Consider the following 17,242-nt stretch of genomic DNA (forward strand, 5'->3'; position numbering starts at 1 on the left):
TGTAGAATCTGCAATTGTTCATTTGGAGCGCTTTGAGGCCTATGGTGGAATAGGAAATATCTTCACATAAAACCTAGACAGAAGCATTCTTTGAAACTTCTTTATGATGTGTGCATTCAACTCACAGAGTTGAACATTCCTTTTCATGGAGCAGTTTGGAAAGAGTCTTTTTGCAGCATCTGCAAGTGGATATTTGGAGCTCTTTCAGGCGTTTGTTAAAAGCGGGAATATCTTCCCATAAAAACTAAACAGAAGCATTCTCACAAACTGCTTTGCGATGTGTGTGTTCAACTCACAGAGGTGAACCTTTCCTTTGCCAGAGCAGTTATGAAACACTCTTTTTGTAGAATCTGCAAGTGTTCATTTGGAGCGCTTTGAGGCCTATGGTGGAAAAAGAAATATCTTCATATATAAACAAGGCAGAAGCATTCTCCGAAACCCCTTTATGATGTGTGCATTCAACTCAGAGAGATAAGCCTTCCTTTTGATAGAGCAGTTTTGAAACTGTGTTTTTGCAGAATCTGCAAGTGGATATTTGGAGCCCTTTCAGGCCTTCGTTGGAAACGGGAATATCTTCCCATAAAAACTAAACAGAAGAGTTCTGTGAAACTGCTTTGTGTAGTATGAATCCAACTCACAGAGTTGAACGCTTCCTTTGAAAGAGCAGTTTTGAAACACTCTTTTTGTAGAATCTGCAAGTGTTCGTTTGGAGCGCTTTGAGGCCTATGGTGGAAAAGGAAATATCTTCACATATAAACCAGGCAGAAGCATTCTCAGAAACCTCTTTATGATGTGTGCATTCAACTCGGAGAGATAAGCCTTCCTTTTGATAGAGCAGTTTTGAAACTGTGTTTTGGCAGAATCTGCAAGTGGATACTTAGAGCCCTTTCAGGCCTTCGTTGCAAACGGGAATATCTTCCGATAAAAACGAAACAGAAACGTTCTGTGAAACTGCTTTCTGAAGTATGAATCCAACTCACAGAGTTGAACACTTCTTTTGAAAGAGCAGCTTTGAAACACTCTTTTTGTAGAATCTACAAGTGTTCATTTGGTGCGCTTTGAGGCCTATGGTGGAAAAGGAAATATCGTCACATAAAACCTAGACAGAAGCATTCTTTGAAACTTCTTTATGATGTGTGCATTCAACTCACAGAGTTGAACTTTCCTTTTCATTGAGCAGTTTGGAAAGAGTCTTTTTGCAGCATCTGCAAGTGGATATTTGGAGGTCTTTCAGGCCTTTGTTAGAAGCGGGAATATCTTCCCATAAAAACTAAAGAGAAGCGTTCTGTGAAACTGCTTTGTGTAGTATCAATCCAACTCATAGAGTTGGACACTTCCTTTGAAAGAGCTGTTTTGAAACACTCTTTTTGTAGAATCTGTAAGGGTTCATTTGGAGCGCTTTGAGGCCTATGGTGGAAAAGGAAATATCTTCACTTATAAACCAGGCAGAAGCATTCTCAGAAACCTCTTTATGATTTGTGCATTCAACTCGGAGAGATAAGCCTTCCTTTTGATAGAGCAGTTTTGCAACTGTGTTTTTGCAGAATCTGCAATTGTATATTTGGAGCCCTTTCAGGCCTTTGTTGGAAAAGGGAATATCTTCCCATAAAAATTAAACAGAAGCGTTCTGTGAAACTGCTTTGTGAAGTATGAATCCAACTCACAGAGTTGAACACTTCTTTTGAAAGAGCAGTTTTGAAACACTCGTTTTGTAGAATCTGCAAGTGTTCATTTGGAGGGCTTTGAGGCCTATGGTGGAAAAGGAAATATCTTCACATAAAACCTAGACAGAAGCATTCTTTGAAACTTCTTTATGATGTGTGCATTCAACTCACAGAGTTGAACTTTCCATTTCATGGAGCAGTTTGGAAAGAGTCTTTTTGCAGCATCTGCAAGTGGATATTTGGAGCTCTTTCAGGCCTTTGTTAGAAGCGGGAATATCTTCCCATAAAAACTGGACAGAAGCATTCTCACAAACTGCTTTGTGATGTGTGTGTTCAACTCACAGAGGTGAACCTTTCCTTTGCTAGAGCAGTTATGAAACACTCTTTTTGTAGAATCTGCAAGTGTTCATTTGGAGCGATTTGAGGCCTATGGTGGAAAAAGAAATATCTTCACATAAAACCTAGACAGAAGCATTCTTTGAAACTTCTTTATGATGTGTGCATTCAACTCACAGAGTTGAACCTTCTTTTTCATGGAGCAGTTTGGAAAGAGTCTTTTTGCAGCATCTGCAAGTGGATATTTGGAGCTCTTTCAGGCCTTTGCTAGAAGCGGGAATATCTTCCCATAAAAACTGGACAGAAGCATTCTCACAAACTGCTTTGAGATGTGTGTGTTCAACTCACAGAGGTGAACCTTTCCTTTGCTAGAGCAGTTATGAAACACTCTTTTTGTAGAATCTGCAAGTTTTCATTTGGAGCGATTTGAGGCCTATGGTGGAAAAAGAAATATCTTCATATATAAACAAGGCAGAAGCATTCTCAGAAAGCTCTTTATGATGTGTGCATTCAACTCAGAGAGATAAGCCTTCCTTTTGATAGAGCAGTTTTGAAACTGTATTTTTGCAGAATCTGCAAGTGGATATTTGGAGACCTTTCAGGCCTTCGTTGGAAACGGGAATATCTTCCCATAAAAACTAAACAGAAGAGTTCTGTGAAACTGCTTTGTGTAGTATGAATCCAACTCACAGAGTTGAACACTTCCTTTGAAAGAGCAGTTTTGAAACACTCTTTTTGTAGAATCTGCAAGTGTTCGTTTGGAGCGCTTTGAGGCCTATGGTGGAAAAGGAAATATCTTCACATATAAACCAGGCAGAAGCATTCTCAGAAACCTCTTTATGATGTGTGCATTCAACTCGGAGAGATAAGCCTTCCTTTTGATAGAGCAGTTTTGAAAGTGTGTTTTGGCAGAATCTGCAAGTGGATACTTAGAGCCCTTTCAGGCCTTCGTTGCAAACGGGAATATCTTCCCATAAAAACGAAACAGAAACGTTCTGTGAAACTGCTTTGTGAAGTATGAATCCAACTCACAGAGTTGAACACTTCTTTTGAAAGAGCAGCTTTGAAACACTCTTTTTGTAGAATCTACATGTGTTCATTTGGAGCGCTTTGAGGCCTATGGTGGAAAAGGAAATATCGTCACATAATACCTAGACAGAAGCATTCTTTGAAACTTCTTTATGATGTGTGCATTCAACTCACAGAGTTAAACTTTCCTTTTCATGGAGCAGTTTGGAAAGAGTCTTTTTGCAGCATCTGCAAGTGGATATTTGGAGCTCTTTCAGGCCTTTGTTTGAAGCGGGAATACCTTCCCATAAAAACTGGACAGAAGCATTCTCACAAACTGCTTTGTGATGTGTGTGTTCAACTCACAGAGGTGAACCTTTCCTTTGCTAGAGCAGTTATGAAACACTCTTTTTGTAGAATCTGCAAGTGTTCATTTGGAGCGATTTGAGGCCTATGGTGGAAAAAGAAATATCTTCACATAAAACCTAGACAGAAGCATTCTTTGAAACTTCTTTATGATGTGTGCATTCAATTCACAGAGTTGAACCTTCTTTTTCATGGAGCAGTTTGGAAAGAGTCTTTTTGCAGCATCTGCAAGTGGATATTTGGAGCTGTTTCAGGCCTTTGCTAGAAGCGGGAATATCTTCCCATAAAAACTGGACAGAAGCATTCTCACAAACTGCTTTGAGATGTGTGTGTTCAACTCACAGAGGTGAACCTTTCCTTTGCTAGAGCAGTTATGAAACACTCTTTTTGTAGAATCTGCAAGTTTTCATTTGGAGCGATTTGAGGCCTATGGTGGAAAAAGAAATATCTTCATATATAAACAAGGCAGAAGCATTCTCAGAAAGCTCTTTATGATGTGTGCATTCAACTCAGAGAGATAAGCCTTCCTTTTGATAGAGCAGTTTTGAAACTGTATTTTTGCAGAATCTGCAAGTGGATATTTGGAGCCCTTTCAGGCCTTCGTTGGAAACGGGAATATCTTCCCATAAAAACTAAACAGAAGAGTTCTGTGAAACTGCTTTGTGTAGTATGAATCCAACTCACAGAGTTGAACACTTCCTTTGAAAGAGCAGTTTTGAAACACTCTTTTTGTAGAATCTGCAAGTGTTCGTTTGGAGCGCTTTGAGGCCTATGGTGGAAAAGGAAATATCTTCACATATAAACCAGGCAGAAGCATTCTCAGAAACCTCTTTATGATGTGTGCATTCAACTCGGAGAGATAAGCCTTCCTTTTGATAGAGCAGTTTTGAAACTGTGTTTTGGCAGAATCTGCAAGTGGTTACTTAGAGCCCTTTCAGGCCTTCGTTGCAAACGGGAATATCTTCCCATAAAAACGAAACTGAAACGTTCTGTGAAACTGCTTTGTGAAGTATGAATCCAACTCACAGAGTTGAACACTTCTTTTGAAAGAGCAGCTTTGAAACACTCTTTTAGTAGAATCTACATGTGTTCATTTGGAGCGCTTTGAGGCCTATGGTGGAAAAGGAAATATCGTCACATAATACCTAGACAGAAGCATCCTTTGAAACTTCTTTATGATGTGTGCATTCAACTCACAGAGTTGAACATTCCTTTTCATGGAGCAGTTTGGAAAGAGTCTTTTTGCAGCATCTGCAAGTGGATATTTGGAGCTCTTTCAGGCCTTTGTTAGAAGCGGGAATATCTTCCCATTAAAACTGGACAGAAGCATTCTCACAAACTGCTTTGTGATGTGTGTGTTCAACTCACAGAGGTGAACCTTTCCTTTGCTAGAGCAGTTATAAAACACTCTTTTTGTAGAATCTGCAAGTGTTCATTTGGAGCGCTTTGAGGCCTATGGTGGAAAAAGAAATATCTTCACATAAAACCTAGACAGAAGCATTCTTTGAAACTTCTTTATGATGTGTGCATTCAACTCACAGAGTTGAACTTTCCTTTTCATGGAGCAGTTTGGAAAGAGTCTTTTTGCAGCATCTGCAAGTGGATATTTGGAGCTCTTTCAGGCCTTTGTTAGAAGCGGGAATATCTTCCCATAAAAACTAAACCGAAGCATTCTCACAAACTGCTTTGTGATGTGTGTGTTCAACTCACAGAGGTGAACCTTTCCTTTGCTAGAGCAGTTATGAAACACTCTTTTTGTAGAATCTGCAAGTGTTCATTTGGAGCGATTTGAGGCCTATGGTGGAAAAAGAAATATCTTCATATATAAACAAGGCAGAAGCATTCTCAGAAAGCTCTTTATGATGTGTGCATTCAACTCAGAGAGATAAGCCTTCCTTTTGATAGAGCAGTTTTGAAACTGTGTTTTTGCAGAATCTGCAAGTGGATATTTGGAGCCATTTCAGGCCTTCGTTGGAAACGGGAATATCTTCCCATAAAAACTAAACAGAAGAGTTCTGTGAAACTGCTTTGTGTAGTATGAATCCAACTCACAGAGTTGAACACTTCCTTTGAAAGAGCAGTTTTGAAACACTCTTTTTGTAGAATCTGTAAGTGTTCGTTTGGAGCGCTTTGAGGCCTATGGTGGAAAAGGAAATATCTTCACTTATAAACCAGGCAGAAGCATTCTCAGAAACCTCTTTATGATGTGTGCATTCAACTCGGAGAGATAAGCCTTCCTTTTGATAGAGCAGATTTGCAACTATGTTTTTGCAGAATCTGCAATTGTATATTTGGAGCCCTTTCAGGCCTTTGTTGGAAAAGGGAATATCTTCCCATAAAAACTAAACAGAAGCGTTCTGTGAAATTGCTTTGTGAAGTATGAATCCAAATCACAGAGTTGAACACTACTTTTAAAAGAGCAGTTTTGAAACACTCGTTTTGTAGAATCTGCAAGTGTTCATTTGGAGCGCTTTGAGGCCTATGGTGGAAAAGGAAATATCTTCACATAAAACCTAGACAGAAGCATTCTTTGAAACTTCTTTATGATGTGTGCATTCAACTCACAGAGTTGAACCTTCCTTATCATGGTGCAGTTTGGAAAGAGTCTTTTTGCAGCATCTGCAAGTGGATATTTGGAGCTCTTTCAGGCCTTTGTTAGAAGCGGGAATATCTTCCCATAAAAACTGGACAGAAGCATTCTCACAAACTGCTTTGTGATGTGTGTGTTCATAATCACAGAGGTGAACTATTCCTTTGCTAGAGCAGTTATGAAACACTCTTTTTGTAGAATCTGCAAGTGTTCATTTGGAGCGATTTGAGACCTATGGTTGAAAAAGAAATATCTTCATATACAAACAAGGCAGAAGCATTCTCAGAAACCTCTTTATGATGTGTGCATTCAACTCGGGGATATAAACCTTCCTTTTGATAGAGCAGTTTTCAAACTGTGTTTTTGCAGGATCTGCAAGTGGATATTTGGAGCCCTTTCTGGCCTTCGTTGGAAACGGGGATATCTTCCCAAAAAAACTAAACAGAAGCGTTCTGTGAAACTGCTTTGTATAGTATGAATCCAACTCACAGAGTTGGACACTTCCTTTGAAAGAGCTGTTTTGGAACACTCTTTTTGTAGAATCTGCAAGTGTTCATTTGGAGCGCTTTGAGGCCTATGGTGGAAAAGGAAATATCTTCACTTATAAACCAGGCAGAAGCATTCTCAGAAACCTCTTTATGATGTGTGAATTCAACTTGGAGAGATAAGCCTTCCTTTTGATAGAGCAGTTTTGAAACTGTGTTTTGGCAGAATCTGCAAGTGGATATTTAGAGACCTTTCAGGCCTTCGTTGGAAACGGGAATATCTTCCCATAAAAACTAAACAGAAGCGTTCTGTGAAACTGCTTTGTGAAGTATGAATCCAACTCACAGAGTTGAACACTTCTTTTGAAAGAGCAGTTTTGAGACACTCTTTTTGTAGAATCTACAAGTGTTCATTTGGTGCGCTTTGAGGCCTATGGTGGAAAAGGAAATATCGTCACATAAAACCTAGACAGAAGCATTCTTTGAAACTTCTTTATGATGTGTGCATTCAACTCACAGAGTTAAACTTTCCTTTTCATGGAGCCGTTTGGAAAGAGTCTTTTTGCAGCATCTGCAAGTGGATATTTGGAGCTCTTTCAGGCCTTTGTTAGAAGCGGGAATATCTTCCCATAAAAACTAAAGAGAAGCGTTCTGTGAAACTGCTTTGTGTAGTATCAATCCAACTCACAGAGTTGGACACTTCCTTTGAAAGAGCTGTTTTGAAACACTCTTTTTGTAGAATCTGCAAGTGTTCATTTGGAGCGCTTTGAGGCCTATGGTGGAAAAGGAAATATCTTCACTTATAAACCAGGCAGAAGCATTCCCAGAAACCTCTGTATGCTGTGTGCATTCAACTCGGAGAGATAAGACTTCCTTTTGATAGAGCAGTTTTGAAACTGTGTTTTTGCAGAATCTACAAGTGCATATCTGGAGCCCTTTCAGGCCTTTGTTGGAAACGGGAATATCTTCCCAAAAAAACTAAACAGAAAGTTCTGTGAAACTGCTTTGTGTAGTATGAATCCAACTCACAGAGTTGAACACTTCCTTTGAAAGAGCTGTTTTGAAACCCTCTTTTTGTAGAATCTGCAAGTGTTCATTTGGAGCGCTTAGAGGCCTATGGTGGAAAAGGAAATATCTTCACTTATAAACCAGGCAGAAGCATTCTCAGAAACCTCTTTATGATGTGTGCATTCAACTCGGAGAGATAAGCCTTCCTTTTGATAGAGCAGTTTTGCAACTGTGTTTTTGCAGAATCTGCAATTGTATATTTGGAGCCCTTTCAGGCCTTTGTTGGAAAAGGGAATAGCTTCCCATAAAAACTAAACAGAAGCGTTCTGTGAAACTGCTTTGTGAAGTATGAATCCAACTCACAGAGTTGAACACTTCTTTTGAAAGAGCAGTTTTGAAACACTCGTTTTGTAGAATCTGCAACTGTTCATTTGGAGCGCTTTGAGGCCTATGGTGGAAAAGGAAATATCTTCACATAAAACCTAGACAGAAGCATTCTTTGAAACTCCTTTATGATGTGTGCATTCAACTCACAGAGTTGAACCTTCCTTTTCATGGAGCAGTTTGGAAAGAGTCTTTTTGCAGCATCTGCAAGTGGATATTTGGAGCTCTTTCACGCGTTTGTTAAAAGCGGGAATATCTTCCCATAAAAACTAAACAGAAGCATTCTCACAAACTGCTTTGTGATGTGTGTGTTCAACTCACAGAGGTGAATCTTTCCTTTGCTAGAGCAGTTATGAAACACTCTTTTTGTAGAATCTGCAAGTGTTCATTTGGAGCGATTTGAGGCCTATGGTGGAAAAAGAAATATCTTCATATATAAACAAGGCAGAAGCATTCTCAGAAAGCTCTTTATGATGTGTGCATTCAACTCAGAGAGATAAGCCTTCCTTATGATAGAGCAGTTTTTCAACTGTGTTTTAGCAGAATCTGCAAGTGGATATTTGGAGCCCTTTCAGGCCTTCGTTGGAAACGGGAATATCTTCCCATAAAAACTAAACAGAAGCGTTCTGTGAAACTCCTTTGTGAAGTATGAATCCAACTCACAGAGTTGAACACTTCTTTTGAAAGAACAGCTTCGAAACACTCTTTTTGTAGAATCTGCAATTGTTCATTTGGAGCGCTTTGAGGCCTATGGTGGAATAGGAAATATCTTCACATAAAACCTAGACAGAAGCATTCTTTGAAACTTCTTTATGATGTGTGCATTCAACTCACAGAGTTGAACATTCCTTTTCATGGAGCAGTTTGGAAAGAGTCTTTTTGCAGCATCTGCAAGTGGATATTTGGAGCTCTTTCAGGCGTTTGTTAAAAGCGGGAATATCTTCCCATAAAAACTAAACAGAAGCATTCTCACAAACTGCTTTGCGATGTGTGTGTTCAACTCACAGAGGTGAACCTTTCCTTTGCCAGAGCAGTTATGAAACACTCTTTTTGTAGAATCTGCAAGTGTTCATTTGGAGCGCTTTGAGGCCTATGGTGGAAAAAGAAATATCTTCATATATAAACAAGGCAGAAGCATTCTCCGAAACCCCTTTATGATGTGTGCATTCAACTCAGAGAGATAAGCCTTCCTTTTGATAGAGCAGTTTTGAAACTGTGTTTTTGCAGAATCTGCAAGTGGATATTTGGAGCCCTTTCAGGCCTTCGTTGGAAACGGGAATATCTTCCCATAAAAACTAAACAGAAGAGTTCTGTGAAACTGCTTTGTGTAGTATGAATCCAACTCACAGAGTTGAACGCTTCCTTTGAAAGAGCAGTTTTGAAACACTCTTTTTGTAGAATCTGCAAGTGTTCGTTTGGAGCGCTTTGAGGCCTATGGTGGAAAAGGAAATATCTTCACATATAAACCAGGCAGAAGCATTCTCAGAAACCTCTTTATGATGTGTGCATTCAACTCGGAGAGATAAGCCTTCCTTTTGATAGAGCAGTTTTGAAACTGTGTTTTGGCAGAATCTGCAAGTGGATACTTAGAGCCCTTTCAGGCCTTCGTTGCAAACGGGAATATCTTCCGATAAAAACGAAACAGAAACGTTCTGTGAAACTGCTTTCTGAAGTATGAATCCAACTCACAGAGTTGAACACTTCTTTTGAAAGAGCAGCTTTGAAACACTCTTTTTGTAGAATCTACAAGTGTTCATTTGGTGCGCTTTGAGGCCTATGGTGGAAAAGGAAATATCGTCACATAAAACCTAGACAGAAGCATTCTTTGAAACTTCTTTATGATGTGTGCATTCAACTCACAGAGTTGAACTTTCCTTTTCATTGAGCAGTTTGGAAAGAGTCTTTTTGCAGCATCTGCAAGTGGATATTTGGAGGTCTTTCAGGCCTTTGTTAGAAGCGGGAATATCTTCCCATAAAAACTAAAGAGAAGCGTTCTGTGAAACTGCTTTGTGTAGTATCAATCCAACTCATAGAGTTGGACACTTCCTTTGAAAGAGCTGTTTTGAAACACTCTTTTTGTAGAATCTGTAAGGGTTCATTTGGAGCGCTTTGAGGCCTATGGTGGAAAAGGAAATATCTTCACTTATAAACCAGGCAGAAGCATTCTCAGAAACCTCTTTATGATTTGTGCATTCAACTCGGAGAGATAAGCCTTCCTTTTGATAGAGCAGTTTTGCAACTGTGTTTTTGCAGAATCTGCAATTGTATATTTGGAGCCCTTTCAGGCCTTTGTTGGAAAAGGGAATATCTTCCCATAAAAATTAAACAGAAGCGTTCTGTGAAACTGCTTTGTGAAGTATGAATCCAACTCACAGAGTTGAACACTTCTTTTGAAAGAGCAGTTTTGAAACACTCGTTTTGTAGAATCTGCAAGTGTTCATTTGGAGGGCTTTGAGGCCTATGGTGGAAAAGGAAATATCTTCACATAAAACCTAGACAGAAGCATTCTTTGAAACTTCTTTATGATGTGTGCATTCAACTCACAGAGTTGAACTTTCCATTTCATGGAGCAGTTTGGAAAGAGTCTTTTTGCAGCATCTGCAAGTGGATATTTGGAGCTCTTTCAGGCCTTTGTTAGAAGCGGGAATATCTTCCCATAAAAACTGGACAGAAGCATTCTCACAAACTGCTTTGTGATGTGTGTGTTCAACTCACAGAGGTGAACCTTTCCTTTGCTAGAGCAGTTATGAAACACTCTTTTTGTAGAATCTGCAAGTGTTCATTTGGAGCGATTTGAGGCCTATGGTGGAAAAAGAAATATCTTCACATAAAACCTAGACAGAAGCATTCTTTGAAACTTCTTTATGATGTGTGCATTCAACTCACAGAGTTGAACCTTCTTTTTCATGGAGCAGTTTGGAAAGAGTCTTTTTGCAGCATCTGCAAGTGGATATTTGGAGCTCTTTCAGGCCTTTGCTAGAAGCGGGAATATCTTCCCATAAAAACTGGACAGAAGCATTCTCACAAACTGCTTTGAGATGTGTGTGTTCAACTCACAGAGGTGAACCTTTCCTTTGCTAGAGCAGTTATGAAACACTCTTTTTGTAGAATCTGCAAGTTTTCATTTGGAGCGATTTGAGGCCTATGGTGGAAAAAGAAATATCTTCATATATAAACAAGGCAGAAGCATTCTCAGAAAGCTCTTTATGATGTGTGCATTCAACTCAGAGAGATAAGCCTTCCTTTTGATAGAGCAGTTTTGAAACTGTATTTTTGCAGAATCTGCAAGTGGATATTTGGAGACCTTTCAGGCCTTCGTTGGAAACGGGAATATCTTCCCATAAAAACTAAACAGAAGAGTTCTGTGAAACTGCTTTGTGTAGTATGAATCCAACTCACAGAGTTGAACACTTCCTTTGAAAGAGCAGTTTTGAAACACTCTTTTTGTAGAATCTGCAAGTGTTCGTTTGGAGCGCTTTGAGGCCTATGGTGGAAAAGGAAATATCTTCACATATAAACCAGGCAGAAGCATTCTCAGAAACCTCTTTATGATGTGTGCATTCAACTCGGAGAGATAAGCCTTCCTTTTGATAGAGCAGTTTTGAAAGTGTGTTTTGGCAGAATCTGCAAGTGGATACTTAGAGCCCTTTCAGGCCTTCGTTGCAAACGGGAATATCTTCCCATAAAAACGAAACAGAAACGTTCTGTGAAACTGCTTTGTGAAGTATGAATCCAACTCACAGAGTTGAACACTTCTTTTGAAAGAGCAGCTTTGAAACACTCTTTTTGTAGAATCTACATGTGTTCATTTGGAGCGCTTTGAGGCCTATGGTGGAAAAGGAAATATCGTCACATAATACCTAGACAGAAGCATTCTTTGAAACTTCTTTATGATGTGTGCATTCAACTCACAGAGTTAAACTTTCCTTTTCATGGAGCAGTTTGGAAAGAGTCTTTTTGCAGCATCTGCAAGTGGATATTTGGAGCTCTTTCAGGCCTTTGTTTGAAGCGGGAATACCTTCCCATAAAAACTGGACAGAAGCATTCTCACAAACTGCTTTGTGATGTGTGTGTTCAACTCACAGAGGTGAACCTTTCCTTTGCTAGAGCAGTTATGAAACACTCTTTTTGTAGAATCTGCAAGTGTTCATTTGGAGCGATTTGAGGCCTATGGTGGAAAAAGAAATATCTTCACATAAAACCTAGACAGAAGCATTCTTTGAAACTTCTTTATGATGTGTGCATTCAATTCACAGAGTTGAACCTTCTTTTTCATGGAGCAGTTTGGAAAGAGTCTTTTTGCAGCATCTGCAAGTGGATATTTGGAGCTGTTTCAGGCCTTTGCTAGAAGCGGGAATATCTTCCCATAAAAACTGGACAGAAGCATTCTCACAAACTGCTTTGAGATGTGTGTGTTCAACTCACAGAGGTGAACCTTTCCTTTGCTAGAGCAGTTATGAAACACTCTTTTTGTAGAATCTGCAAGTTTTCATTTGGAGCGATTTGAGGCCTATGGTGGAAAAAGAAATATCTTCATATATAAACAAGGCAGAAGCATTCTCAGAAAGCTCTTTATGATGTGTGCATTCAACTCAGAGAGATAAGCCTTCCTTTTGATAGAGCAGTTTTGAAACTGTATTTTTGCAGAATCTGCAAGTGGATATTTGGAGCCCTTTCAGGCCTTCGTTGGAAACGGGAATATCTTCCCATAAAAACTAAACAGAAGAGTTCTGTGAAACTGCTTTGTGTAGTATGAATCCAACTCACAGAGTTGAACACTTCCTTTGAAAGAGCAGTTTTGAAACACTCTTTTTGTAGAATCTGCAAGTGTTCGTTTGGAGCGCTTTGAGGCCTATGGTGGAAAAGGAAATATCTTCACATATAAACCAGGCAGAAGCATTCTCAGAAACCTCTTTATGATGTGTGCATTCAACTCGGAGAGATAAGCCTTCCTTTTGATAGAGCAGTTTTGAAACTGTGTTTTGGCAGAATCTGCAAGTGGTTACTTAGAGCCCTTTCAGGCCTTCGTTGCAAACGGGAATATCTTCCCATAAAAACGAAACTGAAACGTTCTGTGAAACTGCTTTGTGAAGTATGAATCCAACTCACAGAGTTGAACACTTCTTTTGAAAGAGCAGCTTTGAAACACTCTTTTAGTAGAATCTACATGTGTTCATTTGGAGCGCTTTGAGGCCTATGGTGGAAAAGGAAATATCGTCACATAATACCTAGACAGAAGCATCCTTTGAAACTTCTTTATGATGTGTGCATTCAACTCACAGAGTTGAACATTCCTTTTCATGGAGCAGTTTGGAAAGAGTCTTTTTGCAGCATCTGCAAGTGGATATTTGGAGCTCTTTCAGGCCTTTGTTAGAAGCGGGAATATCTTCCCATTAAAACTGGACAGAAGCATTCTCACAAACTGCTTTGTGATGTGTGTGTTCAACTCACAGAGGTGAACCTTTCCTTTGCTAGAGCAGTTATAAAACACTCTTTTTGTAGAATCTGCAAGTGTTCATTTGGAGCGCTTTGAGGCCTATGGTGGAAAAAGAAATATCTTCACATAAAACCTAGACAGAAGCATTCTTTGAAACTTCTTTATGATGTGTGCATTCAACTCACAGAGTTGAACTTTCCTTTTCATGGAGCAGTTTGGAAAGAGTCTTTTTGCAGCATCTGCAAGTGGATATTTGGAGCTCTTTCAGGCCTTTGTTAGAAGCGGGAATATCTTCCCATAAAAACTAAACCGAAGCATTCTCACAAACTGCTTTGTGATGTGTGTGTTCAACTCACAGAGGTGAACCTTTCCTTTGCTAGAGCAGTTATGAAACACTCTTTTTGTAGAATCTGCAAGTGTTCATTTGGAGCGATTTGAGGCCTATGGTGGAAAAAGAAATATCTTCATATATAAACAAGGCAGAAGCATTCTCAGAAAGCTCTTTATGATGTGTGCATTCAACTCAGAGAGATAAGCCTTCCTTTTGATAGAGCAGTTTTGAAACTGTGTTTTTGCAGAATCTGCAAGTGGATATTTGGAGCCATTTCAGGCCTTCGTTGGAAACGGGAATATCTTCCCATAAAAACTAAACAGAAGAGTTCTGTGAAACTGCTTTGTGTAGTATGAATCCAACTCACAGAGTTGAACACTTCCTTTGAAAGAGCAGTTTTGAAACACTCTTTTTGTAGAATCTGTAAGTGTTCGTTTGGAGCGCTTTGAGGCCTATGGTGGAAAAGGAAATATCTTCACTTATAAACCAGGCAGAAGCATTCTCAGAAACCTCTTTATGATGTGTGCATTCAACTCGGAGAGATAAGCCTTCCTTTTGATAGAGCAGATTTGCAACTATGTTTTTGCAGAATCTGCAATTGTATATTTGGAGCCCTTTCAGGCCTTTGTTGGAAAAGGGAATATCTTCCCATAAAAACTAAACAGAAGCGTTCTGTGAAATTGCTTTGTGAAGTATGAATCCAAATCACAGAGTTGAACACTACTTTTAAAAGAGCAGTTTTGAAACACTCGTTTTGTAGAATCTGCAAGTGTTCATTTGGAGCGCTTTGAGGCCTATGGTGGAAAAGGAAATATCTTCACATAAAACCTAGACAGAAGCATTCTTTGAAACTTCTTTATGATGTGTGCATTCAACTCACAGAGTTGAACCTTCCTTATCATGGTGCAGTTTGGAAAGAGTCTTTTTGCAGCATCTGCAAGTGGATATTTGGAGCTCTTTCAGGCCTTTGTTAGAAGCGGGAATATCTTCCCATAAAAACTGGACAGAAGCATTCTCACAAACTGCTTTGTGATGTGTGTGTTCATAATCACAGAGGTGAACTATTCCTTTGCTAGAGCAGTTATGAAACACTCTTTTTGTAGAATCTGCAAGTGTTCATTTGGAGCGATTTGAGACCTATGGTTGAAAAAGAAATATCTTCATATACAAACAAGGCAGAAGCATTCTCAGAAACCTCTTTATGATGTGTGCATTCAACTCGGGGATATAAACCTTCCTTTTGATAGAGCAGTTTTCAAACTGTGTTTTTGCAGGATCTGCAAGTGGATATTTGGAGCCCTTTCTGGCCTTCGTTGGAAACGGGGATATCTTCCCAAAAAAACTAAACAGAAGCGTTCTGTGAAACTGCTTTGTATAGTATGAATCCAACTCACAGAGTTGGACACTTCCTTTGAAAGAGCTGTTTTGGAACACTCTTTTTGTAGAATCTGCAAGTGTTCATTTGGAGCGCTTTGAGGCCTATGGTGGAAAAGGAAATATCTTCACTTATAAACCAGGCAGAAGCATTCTCAGAAACCTCTTTATGATGTGTGAATTCAACTTGGAGAGATAAGCCTTCCTTTTGATAGAGCAGTTTTGAAACTGTGTTTTGGCAGAATCTGCAAGTGGATATTTAGAGACCTTTCAGGCCTTCGTTGGAAACGGGAATATCTTCCCATAAAAACTAAACAGAAGCGTTCTGTGAAACTGCTTTGTGAAGTATGAATCCAACTCACAGAGTTGAACACTTCTTTTGAAAGAGCAGTTTTGAGACACTCTTTTTGTAGAATCTACAAGTGTTCATTTGGTGCGCTTTGAGGCCTATGGTGGAAAAGGAAATATCGTCACATAAAACCTAGACAGAAGCATTCTTTGAAACTTCTTTATGATGTGTGCATTCAACTCACAGAGTTAAACTTTCCTTTTCATGGAGCAGTTTGGAAAGAGTCTTTTTGCAGCATCTGCAAGTGGATATTTGGAGCTCTTTCAGGCCTTTGTTAGAAGCGGGAATATCTTCCCATAAAAACTAAAGAGAAGCGTTCTGTGAAACTGCTTTGTGTAGTATCAATCCAACTCACAGAGTTGGACACTTCCTTTGAAAGAGCTGTTTTGAAACACTCTTTTTGTAGAATCTGCAAGTGTTCATTTGGAGCGCTTTGAGGCCTATGGTGGAAAAGGAAATATCTTCACTTATAAACCAGGCAGAAGCATTCCCAGAAACCTCTGTATGCTGTGTGCATTCAACTCGGAGAGATAAGACTTCCTTTTGATAGAGCAGTTTTGAAACTGTGTTTTTGCAGAATCTACAAGTGCATATCTGGAGCCCTTTCAGGCCTTTGTTGGAAACGGGAATATCTTCCCAAAAAAACTAAACAGAAAGTTCTGTGAAACTGCTTTGTGTAGTATGAATCCAACTCACAGAGTTGAACACTTCCTTTGAAAGAGCTGTTTTGAAACCCTCTTTTTGTAGAATCTGCAAGTGTTCATTTGGAGCGCTTAGAGGCCTATGGTGGAAAAGGAAATATCTTCACTTATAAACCAGGCAGAAGCATTCTCAGAAACCTCTTTATGATGTGTGCATTCAACTCGGAGAGATAAGCCTTCCTTTTGATAGAGCAGTTTTGCAACTGTGTTTTTGCAGAATCTGCAATTGTATATTTGGAGCCCTTTCAGGCCTTTGTTGGAAAAGGGAATAGCTTCCCATAAAAACTAAACAGAAGCGTTCTGTGAAACTGCTTTGTGAAGTATGAATCCAACTCACAGAGTTGAACACTTCTTTTGAAAGAGCAGTTTTGAAACACTCGTTTTGTAGAATCTGCAACTGTTCATTTGGAGCGCTTTGAGGCCTATGGTGGAAAAGGAAATATCTTCACATAAAACCTAGACAGAAGCATTCTTTGAAACTCCTTTATGATGTGTGCATTCAACTCACAGAGTTGAACCTTCCTTTTCATGGAGCAGTTTGGAAAGAGTCTTTTTGCAGCATCTGCAAGTGGATATTTGGAGCTCTTTCACGCGTTTGTTAAAAGCGGGAATATCTTCCCATAAAAACTAAACAGAAGCATTCTCACAAACTGCTTTGTGATGTGTGTGTTCAACTCACAGAGGTGAATCTTTCCTTTGCTAGAGCAGTTATGAAACACTCTTTTTGTAGAATCTGCAAGTGTTCATTTGGAGCGATTTGAGGCCTATGGTGGAAAAAGAAATATCTTCATATATAAACAAGGCAGAAGCATTCTCAGAAAGCTCTTTATGATGTGTGCATTCAACTCAGAGAGATAAGCCTTCCTTATGATAGAGCAGTTTTTCAACTGTGTTTTAGCAGAATCTGCAAGTGGATATTTGGAGCCCTTTCAGGCCTTCGTTGGAAACGGGAATATCTTCCCATAAAAACTAAACAGAAGCGTTCTGTGAAACTCCTTTGTGAAGTATGAATCCAACTCACAGAGTTGAACACTTCTTTTGAAAGAACAGCTTCGAAACACTCTTTTTGTAGAATCTGCAATTGTTCATTTGGAGCGCTTTGAGGCCTATGGTGGAATAGGAAATATCTTCACATAAAACCTAGACAGAAGCATTCTTTGAAACTTCTTTATGATGTGTGCATTCAACTCACAGAGTTGAACATTCCTT

Source organism: Pongo pygmaeus, chromosome 3, assembly GCF_028885625.2.
Source record: "Pongo pygmaeus isolate AG05252 chromosome 3, NHGRI_mPonPyg2-v2.0_pri, whole genome shotgun sequence".
Taxonomy (NCBI): domain Eukaryota; kingdom Metazoa; phylum Chordata; class Mammalia; order Primates; family Hominidae; genus Pongo; species Pongo pygmaeus.